General features: G+C 42.6%; 1 protein-coding gene across 5 annotated transcripts in view; it reads left to right on the top strand.

Annotated features, from left to right (window-relative positions):
• The first annotated feature begins 4,797 nt into the window (after positions 1–4,797).
• Positions 4,798–11,675, top strand: part of TBC1D1 (TBC1 domain family member 1) — a 111,055-nt gene continuing 104,177 nt past the window's right edge. For 2 of the 5 annotated variants that reach the window (XM_071556647.1, XM_071556648.1), the window contains exon 1: positions 4,798–5,024. The gene's annotated coding sequence lies outside the window, so the exon portion shown is untranslated. The remainder of the gene's footprint in view (positions 5,025–11,675) is intronic. The other 3 variants (XM_071556652.1, XM_071556651.1, XM_071556650.1) reach the window with 2 other exon arrangements.

The raw sequence follows: 11,675 nt of genomic DNA, 5'->3' as shown, positions 1-11,675 counted from the left end.
CTGGTACAGCAAGACTGTGATTTATTGTCTTCAGGCTAAGAACCCTTTTTTAGGTTACATGGAAGGTCTTACGGAGCATGTGTATATGGTATGAGGCAAGACAGAAGGACCTCCACAGCCATCCCAGAACAGCCTACGAGAGATCGTGTGCTGGCTACTGAGTGGATGCATTTGGAGAACTCTGCAAATGTCTTAGAAGTCTGGCAGCAGGACCAGCAATGGGCTGATGTATACTGAGGCATCCTTAAGGCAGCTTTAGAGCATCCTCAGAAACAGTACAGATGTGGTCAGGATGATAACCCAATCTTTATCATATTCTGTCTTTGTAGGGTCAAAGAATTTACTTGCTCCACTCCCTACTCTGTTCCAAACAGAAGTTCTTGGCTTCAGGCCAGGAGCAAGGAGGGACAAAAAACCCCCAAAACAACAGTGCTTTATGAAGCTGCTTGAACAATTACAACAAACTACAACATTACAAGATGAAACTTCATATTACCAGAGTCTTTACTAACCTTGCCTTGCATCAGAGAAAGAGGATCTAGGACTGAAATAAAGAATCGAAACAAAGGCAGTGAGAAGTTATTATTGCAAGCTGGAATGAGTGTTAAACTCAGCTTCTTCACAGCTGGTCTAATTCCTCCACCAAGGTATTCTGTAAGATAATGACACCCATTTAGAAATTATTAGTCCTAGAACATATATTAAAAAATCAGACAAATGTAATTTGTGAATAAGCAGCCTTGAACTACAGGCAGAAGCACTAGTATTTTATTCAGAAATAGGAATTGCCATGACTGGAATAAAGAATGCTTGCATTGACTGAACTCAAATATAAAGGAATATCCAGAAAATCCTAGAGAAACACGGATCACTAAGTTACCAAAATCACGTAAAATGAGCCTGAATTTTTTATAACAGATGAAGACTTATAATTCTACTGGGAGTTGTAAACATTTGATCCTATAGGGGATCATGCCTGTGGGGCTAGGGGGGGAAGACTGAGAAGAATCAGCATAGTACTCAAAACTGCCAAAAAAAACCCCAAAATATAGTGGTGCTTTAAGAGTAGACTGACAGACTTACCTTGAAAGTTATTAGTTTGTTTACTAGTCACAGTTTCAATTCATCCTTTAATTTTATTTTATTCAGTAAACTTTATGAAACACTTTGGCTGGAAGGAAGTAAATACATTTCCACTTCCTTAGTCCACAGCATATTACAAAAAAGTATTGTGTAACACTCAAGTCTTGTACTTGAGTTGCAGAAGGCTTTATTTGAGAATTTAGCTGTATACAACAAATCATACAAGGATAACTGGAGTTCTCTATAAAAGACTTACTATATAAGCAATTATTTTCATATTCTACAAGTATGTTCTTAAATTTGTTAATTTGCCTACAAAGGTTCTGTAAATAAAATTTCCTCCTCACTATTGCTTTTCAAAGTTCCAGTGGTCATGGGTTTTATTTTGACACACTACCAACAAGCAAATCCTATATCCTTGATTAACAGCCTCTGTGAATAGCAACAGTTAAATGGTATTAACATTTATTAACCACCAGCATCAGTCTTTACAATGTAGTTTGGAGCCTTTTATTTGGAGACTTGGATTCTTTAGCTGAAGGCATCTGGACGCCATACATAAATCTAAAAATTAATTGTAAATGAAAATAATTACCACTGAAACTGTTCTCTACCCATAACTATAAAACTAATCAAAGATAATTAAGCTGAATTGCTTTCCTTCCCAGTACTTATTTGCACTATATAAGTCACACATTCATCAAGGAGAGTATTTCTGCTTGACTTCCAAGTGAAAGCCAACATTACTCTTTTGTATTGCGATTGCCAGGTAACTGAAATGAGGTCATGCACCATCAGAACACTGTGCACAATGGGATGAGCCTGCTAAATTCTTCAATTGTATCTTAACACCCACCTAAATAAACTGTAATAAAGATGATGGTATTGCAACAGCAGCTTCCAAACAAAAGGAAAAGCTTAAAATACACAATCACTGACAAGTCATTTTCAAATGAATTCATAGGAATGAAGGGGAGAGGGGATTAATCATGACCTCAGAAATGCTCAAAACACAAAAACAGCAGCAGGCAGAATCTGTAACAGTAGCTCAATTCTTTCTTGACTCTTTATTCATTACTGGTGATAATAGCCTCTTGCCTACAAAGATAATCACTAATTAATGTCACTGGTATGCATTCCTACAGCATATGCAGTAGGCAAATGTGCTATAGTAACAGCATACAAATTTTGTTTATGGAGTATCTGGCACTATATATAAATAGCATCTGGAGATACAATGTCATTGGATAAGAATGTAGAACTTTCTCCAGAGCTCTCTTAAGCCAAAGCACTGCGAAAAGTTAGTAGCATGGGCTTAATAAGGTACTAAACAGATTTACATGAAAGAAGTCACAAAGATTTAGATTGTTTTATGTAACAGCAATAGAAATTCATCATTATGGGTAATCCAGAGAAAAAAGCACAGAGATTTATAATGGAACTGAAGCACAGTGTAAGCGCCTGCACTCAAATTCACAATCCCAAACTGTTACTGCTCAGCTGCTGCCCATCTCTGGAGCAACTTCAACTCTGAAATCAACTTGGGTGGAAACTTAAAATTTCCTGTTTACCTTGTGGTACTTCAGAGGGTGAATCCACTGTTACAGCAGCCCCAGCCTCTGCCCTCCCTTATGGCCAGGCACTTTGAGCCCAAATTTATACTGATCTACAATCTTACCCCAACTGGGATCAAGTGAGTAGATGCCTCTACTCCTTAGCCTACAAAGGAGGCTTCATTGCTTACACACTCTCACAGTGTGCCTCATACAAGCCTGTACATTCAAGTTCTGCACAAAAGGCAGTGGAGGGGTTTTCTCTGCAATTTTTCAGAATGTGACTGGACAAACAGAAAATGGTTAAACTAGTGTTCTTTTATACATCATGTTTGCAGGATGTGGAAAGCACAGATTGATTTTCCTCCTCAGTCTGAAGAAGTTAATATGATGGTAGTATGTTTTAGTTAATAGACTACCGTAAAGAAAATATAACCTGTGAAGAAAAATAACAGAGTTTTGCTGTTTGAGAAAATCAAAAACTATTAGGAAGCCTGATGCACAGGGCTTTCACCTGAATATGGGGGTACCAGTCCCTGGAACACATAGAGTATTTATGGACTGGAATGTACAATGCCAATTCTAGTTCTTTTCTTGTTCCACAAATGATTTTTTTAACCCTACTTAAGTAACAGTTTCATCAGGAAGCAGAGAAGAAATTCTGTCCAGTGTAGTCTGAAAGCTGATGATTAGGTAACTTTCATGGGAGGTGGGCTGAACACTCTGAGGCTGATTTCTTTCCCAGCTATCAAGAAGGATTTGTAACTGTAATGCTCTAGTATTGACTTCTGTTGTTGTTCAAGGATTTTCCAACAGCAAGAAATAGTTTTCTAGGATCCACATATGTTTCATTACCATCTGAAAGGCAACAATGAAGCAGTAAAAAAGTCTTCCTAAAATCATTGGTTGGTAATTTGGCAATGCATGAGCATTAGATGAAGTGGTGGAGCTGTCTGGGGGGGAATTGCAGTTCACCTTCTGCTGGAACAGTTATCAGAGGCATGCAGTGCTCAGGCAGCTGTCTTAAAGTGAGCAAAAGGGCAAATTTGTCTCAGGTTGGTGGGTGATAACTGGAGTAAGGGCATTGTCCTTTGCTGTGATGGTTTGAAAACTAAGGCTTGTTTTGCAAGGAGATGGTGCTCCTCTTCCAAAGGAATGCAAAGGATGTTACTGAAAAACAAGAGTCATTCATACCTACACCTGTGTCTGAAGAAGCAGCAGCAAACCATGAACTGAGTACAGATAGGGAACAAGCACTCTGAGGGAACTGCTGCTTACATGCTTTGATTCAAGGATCAGCAATCCTATGAAAGTACACCTAGCAGCTAAAGGCCATAGAGATACAACCCACTTGGGTATCTACACTTTGCAACTAGGGGATTTGCTTACATATCAAAATCTGACTTGTTTTTCATAATCTGGGGCACCATTCTGCTTGCATTTAACTGTTTCCTCATAGGAACAGAGCAGATTTTCTTTAGAAAGCTTTGATTCTACAAATGCACAAAGGCTTAAAAGCAAATACATCGGCAGTCTTTACTGCCAAGACGACTTGATTGAGTGTGAAAGCGGCTCGCAGAACGAAGACACAGGCTGCCTTAATCATCTGCCCTTCCAGAATGTAAGTCTCCAGAGCCATTCGTTCCTTATCCTCTCTGGCAACTGAAAGACCAAGTAATACCAGCTCTCAGAATGATTTTATGCATGTTGTGTCTCGTGCACGGAAAGCGTGAGGGTGGCTCAGCGAAGGTGAGCCCGCAGAACACTGCCCCGCCTTGAGTTTGAGGTCCCGGTTGAGACCTTTGTGTTCTATGTTGGGCCCACACCCGTGGGGCGACTTGGCCGCTTCAGAGTCCAGGGGCAGGGTTAGCCCCAGTTTTGTGAGCAAACTTTGCTCGCAATTTCAGCCAACCTCGCGGTCCGCTCAGGCTCACTGTGACACGTTTTCCGCGAGAGAACGGAGGCTGTGCCAGACACGCAGGGCAGCGTCGCCGAAATGCTCGTCAAGAGGGATGACACGAGCCCAGGGAGGGGACCTCAGCTGCCCGCTGTCGCGACATGGACGCCTGCCTGTCGCCGGCTGCCCGCCGCCTCTGGCAGGCGCCTGTCTCGCTCCGCCCGCCCCGGGCCGGGACCCAGCGCCTGTTGCTATTTTCGCCCGCGCTGGCGGAGTGAGGAGGGAGAGGGCGAGCGCCACCGCGGGGTGCGCAGCTCGGGTGCCTCTTCCTCCCGCCCCGGGCAGGTAGGGGCGGGGCGGGTCCGTCGCCGCTACGGGCTGTGCCCACCGCCCAGCGCGGGAGGTGCCCGGCGGCGCCTGGCAACCCGCGGTCGCTGCTCCTGCTCCTGCCCGCCGACGGCACTTCGTTGCAGCGAGCACATCCTGCGGCGGTAAGTGCTGGCCGGTCAGCCCCAGCTCCAGTTCCAACTCCCGCTCCACCCCGAGGGCTGGTATGGAGCAGCAGGGGGGACCTCTGTGCCCCCGATGCGGGCCGGCCCAGACGAGCGGCGTGGCGGGGCCGAGTTGCGTTTTGGGAGGGTGGGGAGAAAGAGGAAGAGCGGCTCTTGGCGTTGAGGAAGTGACAGAGTTGAGGCGAGGAATGAGGCGCCCGCCGCTGGGCGGCTGCGGGCTGGCGGGGCGGCCTCGTGTCGCACCCGCGCTCCGAGGCGGCAGAAGCTGCCGGGCTGGTCCGACCGTGAGAGTGCGGAGGGTCCGGCCGGGGTCCCGCTCCGTGCCCGCGGCGGGGAAGGACGGGCTGCAGCCCTCCCTGCTCCCGCGGCAGAGTCGCGCCGTCGGTCGAAGACGCAGCGCTTGCTGCGGGGACGGTATTGCCGTGGGACGGGGCGGGGACGGGGGCGCCGGTGCCGCCCTTCTCAGTTACTCGGGTTCTGGGAGAGCTGTCTCTTCCGCAGAATAACCAAAATACCTGCTTGAATTTAATCTACCAGTGACCTGATGTGCCACGGTCTGCCTTTTAGTTCTTTCTCTCTCTTATCTGCTGCTTCCTCACCCATCAATGCAAATTCGGTGGGTGTAACTCCTTCCAGACCCCGCTCCTTCTCAGAGCAGCAAGGCGGCTCTTCCCTGGAGTAAAACGGACCTTTGCTAGCGCAGCACAGCCGAGGGGTAACCTTCAGTTCCCCCACAACGGCGCAGTGCTTTTATAGCCCTTTAAATTCACGAACTAAGTCAACAAGGGAATGATCGCTTGAAACAGCGTTCACGAGAGGTATGAAACGAATGTGGTTATTTATAGTGCCTTTGAAAAGATTGAGACCTTTGTGTGCTATGTTGTATTTGGCAGAGAGGCTAACATGGCAGATCTGCTGTAGGAACCCTCAGCAGTGCAGATGGTGGGATTTGTGCCTGCGTTAAGCCCAGAGATTGAATGGAACATCGTGGGACAAAATGAATAAAATATAAATCCTGAATAGCAAATATCTCTGAACTGATGACTATACTTTTAACACTTCTAAGTGCTGAAATAGAAATTTGTCACAGGTTGTTTTACAGAAATGCTGAAAAACATAGGTAATAGGCAAAAGCAGAAATTCTTGCAGGTGAGAAAAGTGACATGCTGGAAAGGAATGTGAAGCTCATTCAGTGATGTGTGGATGACTTAACACTTTTTTCACTTTAATTTGGTTAACTAAAATGTTGGATGCAGGAATTTTGACCATGGATATGCAACTGAATAGAAAGGAATGGCATTCATAATGTAATTTACCTAGTAAGTGTTCTTTTAGAAGTTGGGTTTTTTTAGTGCATTACAGGGGTAGAACAGCCCAGTATTTTGTTCAGGTCTGTGTGAGGCTGACTCAGAACATTTCTGTCATCAGCATATTAATTTCTATAAACTCTCTTAAGGAAATAGCAACAGGCATCAAGGGCAAGAACAGTCAGCTATTTTCTTCGTTTGATAGTTGATTATAAATGTGTATGTTTATAATCAAGAACATACTACCATTTTGTTGCATTTTTTTATTAATAGTCTATTTTTAACCTAATTGAACAGTGATTTAAGTGCTAGCTGTATTGGTAAATACTTTAAGTGTGGTTATTACTGGAAAACTGGTACCAGAGTATATGGTGGAATGTTATTCAGGACTCTGTCTGAAGCTGCTGACAGCATTTGAAAGAATTTGCAACTAACTGCCCCATACACCAGTCTTATGGATACTGTATTGTGATACCAGAGAAGAAAGTAATTTTATGCATATTGATGGAAACATAAAAGGACTTTTAAGCAGTAACTGTGTCACGACATACCTAATACATATTTATTTGCATTTGTGTTTTCCTATATATCCTGCCAGGTGGTCAAAGAAATCTGTCAGCATGAGCAAAGACAATGTGAATCTCAGTTAAGGATGAGACAGAGAGGGAGAGAAGTGGTATTTAGTCCTGGCTTGTGTTCCAGAGCTCTGGCTGTAGACCAGGGCTCCTCATAATCCTTAAGTCGTAGTAATTTCTGCTAAAATAATCAGCGGTGAAGTGCGGTCAGTACCAGTGCCTCTGGTTCCATTTGTTGTCAGGATTCAGTGCAGAGAAGAACTGAACAAATTTGTGCTCTTTAAGACCAGCTGTTTTTCACAAGACCCTGCTATACGGTTGGAATTTTTGCTTTACTTCTTGAAGGGGAGAAAGCTTAGAGAAAAAAAACCTGTTGTCACGTCAGCAACGTGGTATGGAGTAACTGCACGGTTGTCTCTCGGAAGAACTGCAAAGGTTGAGGAAGCTGGCATCTTTCTTTTCAACAACTCCCAGGTCAAACTCATTTAATCATTGCTGTATGAAAGCTCTGACTGCTTCCTTGCTTGATGCATCTTCTAAACTCAGTTCTGCTATGAGTCCCAGCATTCCTATTGCTACCAAATGAGGGAAAGAGCTGGAGGAGAGTGAAGGATTGCTTAGGTCTGCAGTTACTTACATTTTGAACAAGAGCTTAAAACTTTTGGCTGCATGTCTGTATTGAATTTAGTCCAGTTAAGAAGAAAGAACAAAAGAATAACTCTTTACCACTGTCATAGTTTCTGCATTTTTTCTTTTTCTCCCTCTTTTTTTTATTTTTTTTTTTTTATTTGCACACGTTCTTTTGGTTTCATAGAATCATAGAATCATAGAATCGATTGGGTTGGAAAAGACCTCCAAGATCATCGAGTCCAACCCTTGGTCCAACTCTAGTTCATTTACTAGATCATGGCACCCAGCGCCACGTCCAATCTGTGTTTAAAAATCTCTAGGGATGGTGAATCCACCACCTCTCTGGGCAGCCCATTCCAATGCCTGATTACTCTCTCTGTAAAAAATTTTTTTCTGATATCCAACTTAAATTTCCCCTGCCAGAGCTTAAGCCCGTGCCCCCTTGTTCTATTGCTGAGTGCCTGGGAAAAGAGACCAGCCCCCACCTGGCTATAACTTCCCTTCAGGTAGTTATAGACAGTGATGAGGTCACCTCTGAGCCTCCTCTTCTCCAGGCTAAACAACCCCAGCTCCCTCAGCCTCTCCCCACAGGACTTGTGCTCCAGTCCCTTCACCAGCCTTGTTGCTCTTCTCTGGACCCGCTCCAGCACCTCAACATCCTTTCTGAACTGAGGGGCCCAGAACTGAACACAGTACTCAAGGTGTGGCCTCACCAATGCAGAGTACAGGGGAAGGATCACTTCCCTGGTCCTGCTGGTCACGCTATTTTATAGTCTCTCTCCCCTCTCTGCCTTTTTTACTATAGTTTCAGTCTATCCCAAATCTGTCTGATGTTCCCCTGGCTGCCTGAACCTGATTTTCAGTGCCCCACCTTCCTAGGTTAATAACACAATAACCTCACAAGACTCTACTTCAGAACCTCAAAGCTTGGCTGCCCCCATCTAACTGACTGGCACCCAGATCCTATACCTTGACCTCATGATGCAGTCTTTGCCCTCTCTTGAGAAGGTGAGTTTTGAGGAATGATATCCTGCATGATGCACAGCTGCTTAGACATGTGCTTTCATACAGGGAGAACCTGGAGTCCAGGATGGCAGATGTAGTAATTTTTGTAGTTGTCTCTTTTCATGCTGTCCTGCTGTGCCCCTGACTTCTCTCTGAGGACATCCCTTTTAGACATAACATGGTGAGAATCCAACTGAATTTGGGAGAATAAGAACTTAATATATTTTTTAAAAAAAACACCACAATATCAGATTTTGTTAGAACAGAACGGTTTGCATAGTGTTGTGTGCTTTCTAAGCCTGCTCTCCACTTGTGAAAAGTGGCTGGGTTGATCAGAGCGAAAGAGAAGTTGAGAACAGAGAGCACGTGTATATTCCCATGTATCTTCCACATTAGTGAGTCAGTCTGGTGTCCCCTAGTATAGAAGGCAGGGTTAGATACATTAATGTGGTTTGTGTAAATGTCCTGTGGGTTACAGTTTGACTGGCTGTTTTTATGCTGATGGAGCAAATACAGCTAAATCAAAGCAGGTTAAACAGTGGCAACATGAAGATACAGTTTAAAGACTATGATCCTTTCTTAGACAGCAGAAAAGCTGTCTACTGAAGGGTGACACTCAAGCTCTCCTCAGCTGTGAGTGCAAGGGCAAACAAGATCCTTCAAAGGAGGAGAAAGAGGAACTGTCCCAGTTATGTCTGTGAGCACTGGGAGAATATCCAGAGACGCTTAGCCAGCGTGTGCAGCAAAACCTGGCAGTCCTCTCCCAGCCCAGAGTAACCAAACTAAATGGCACTTAGAGCTGTCAAAGGAAGATCAAAGGTGAGGTGGAAGAAAACAAGTGGACAGCTTTATTTTTATATCTTTTCTATTGTCTCTTGATTAAAGGTGTAATAAGCATTTAAATAAGCTGTTTGTAAGTTAATCAGACATTTGGGAGGAAAGGCAAGTTTGTTTGTCCTACTTTATTAATATGTGTGGTAAACTTCTGTGGCACCTGCAGAGCCAAATTTGAGAGGGGATGAACTGAATGGTGGCAACTACAGATGGGTAAAGGTGCCGTGGTTACAAATGGTGGAGTCAGTCATGAATGGGCTCAGAGCATGCATACTCTTGGGCCGTAATGTGTGCTTAATTTTATGTCTGGGAAATAGGTCTGTTGAGAAAAACAAAACTATTTTTTAGGTCCAAATTACCCATCTACAGAAATACTTCATGGTCTTGAAGTAAAATCTAGTCTTTGGTGTAAACTTGAAGAACATTAACACCAGCAGCATGACACTGGCATCATTTCTGATGTGATTTGCTTAAGATAAGTGACAGAAGGAGGAAACAAAGAAAGAATGGCTGGGAAAGGGAGACGAAAACATGCAGAACAGTAACATGCAAAACAATACGAGTTAGATGAGGAAACCTTCTGCTTCTAAATTTGTGTTCTGAGGAACTGCACTTCAGGCCCTCCTAACACTGGAGAAAAATAACCCTAGCATTCTGACTTCTACCTAACTGTTTTGACTTAGTAATGACTGTTTTTCTTTAGAATAACAAATGCAGGCACTGGAGTATTTATGCTGCTGACTTTGCAAGGTGTTTATTTATTTAAAAAAAGGTATGAGTGCCAAGAAACTTTGCATTTATATGAAATACATTCTAGCAGTACTGTGTTTAAGTATGACAGAGTATCAACATCAGGTTTTTTATATACTGTTCAGTCCTTAGAGTTAACATGCAAAATAATGTATCATATTGTGATATTTATTTCTTTTTAAGGCTGCAGTGCCTTGTAGGTCTGGGGTAAAAGAGCGTGGTAGATGGTGGTAATCAAACCAAAATTTCCTTTCCTTCAAAAGCTGATTAAAATGAGGGTGACTTTTTGTATTTTTATATGCCTTTTCATAAAAAAAAGGGTTTTTTAAAAAGTTCTGAGAAAACACCAATTAGAAAGTATGTGGCTAATAGGCCATCATCTGTGTTGTACCTCAGTTCTCCTGTTTTCAGCTAAGAGTGGAGTTTTCTTAGGCTTTCTCATCCTGAGATTATTATATATGCCATGAAGTGACAAGAACACTGAAAGCTAAAAACTCTATTTTTATTTGTTTCAGAAGACTCACCATTGTAGTAATGAATGAATCCAATCTTCCCTGCAGTTGCTTTTCATTGTTGCAGTTAAGGGGAAAGAATTTGTAATAGTTTGTCAAACAGAGAAGAGACCATTTTGATTACTGGCAGATGCCAAACGATAATGACAATTGCATTTATCAGTCTGTTGATGAGGTGCAAAAATGCTTCCTGAAGCTACTATCCCATACAGAATCACAGAGTCATTGATGATGGAAGAGACCTCCAAGATCATCAAGTCCAGACTAACTGAACACCACCATGTCAACTAAACCACAGCACAAAGTGCCACATCTGGTAATTTCCTGCAGACTTCCAGGGATGGTGACTCCACAACTTCTATGGGCAGCCTATTCCAATCATTGCCATCCTTTCAGTGAAGAAATTCTTTCCAATGTCCAACCTGAACCTCCCCTGCAATAGTTTGAGGCCGTTTCCTTTTATGATGTAATACATTTGTATTAATATAAAAGATGTGTTTTCTTGCTTGTTTGTGAAACAAACAAACAAACAAAAATAAAAACAGTTGCAATATAATTGAAATGAGGCATACAAATTCTGGATTTTCATGGTCCTTTTCCCACAGCTCCCACGTGCAGGCACACACAGAGCTTTATGAAAAGGCTTTTAAAAAAATTGTTCTACACATCTAGAATGCTGCTTATGATTATTCCTTTGAAGAGTGTCTGTAAAACAAGCAGTCATGCACTGTTTGAATCTCTTACTAAATTTGGCATCATTGGAACTAGCAACATTGCCACAGAGTTCATTTGTTAAAAGATACAAAAATTTCAAAAAAATAAATGTACCCAAATATGGTTTTTGCAGTTGGCAGTTACTGCTGAAACATTTTTCTCCACTCAAACATTTACAGATTGGTTGCATTTTAAATAGTTGTTCAGCTTAAAATTGATTTCCATTCTGAAATTTTTTTGAAGTTTTGGGTTTTTTTTTAATCCTAAAGTTTCCTTTCACTTTCAACAAAAGTGTTAGAAACT

Source organism: Pithys albifrons, chromosome 5, assembly GCF_047495875.1.
Source record: "Pithys albifrons albifrons isolate INPA30051 chromosome 5, PitAlb_v1, whole genome shotgun sequence".
Taxonomy (NCBI): Eukaryota; Metazoa; Chordata; class Aves; order Passeriformes; family Thamnophilidae; genus Pithys; species Pithys albifrons.
The sequence above is the reverse complement of the archived record's forward strand: the minus strand, read 5'-3'. Positions and strand labels throughout refer to the sequence as shown.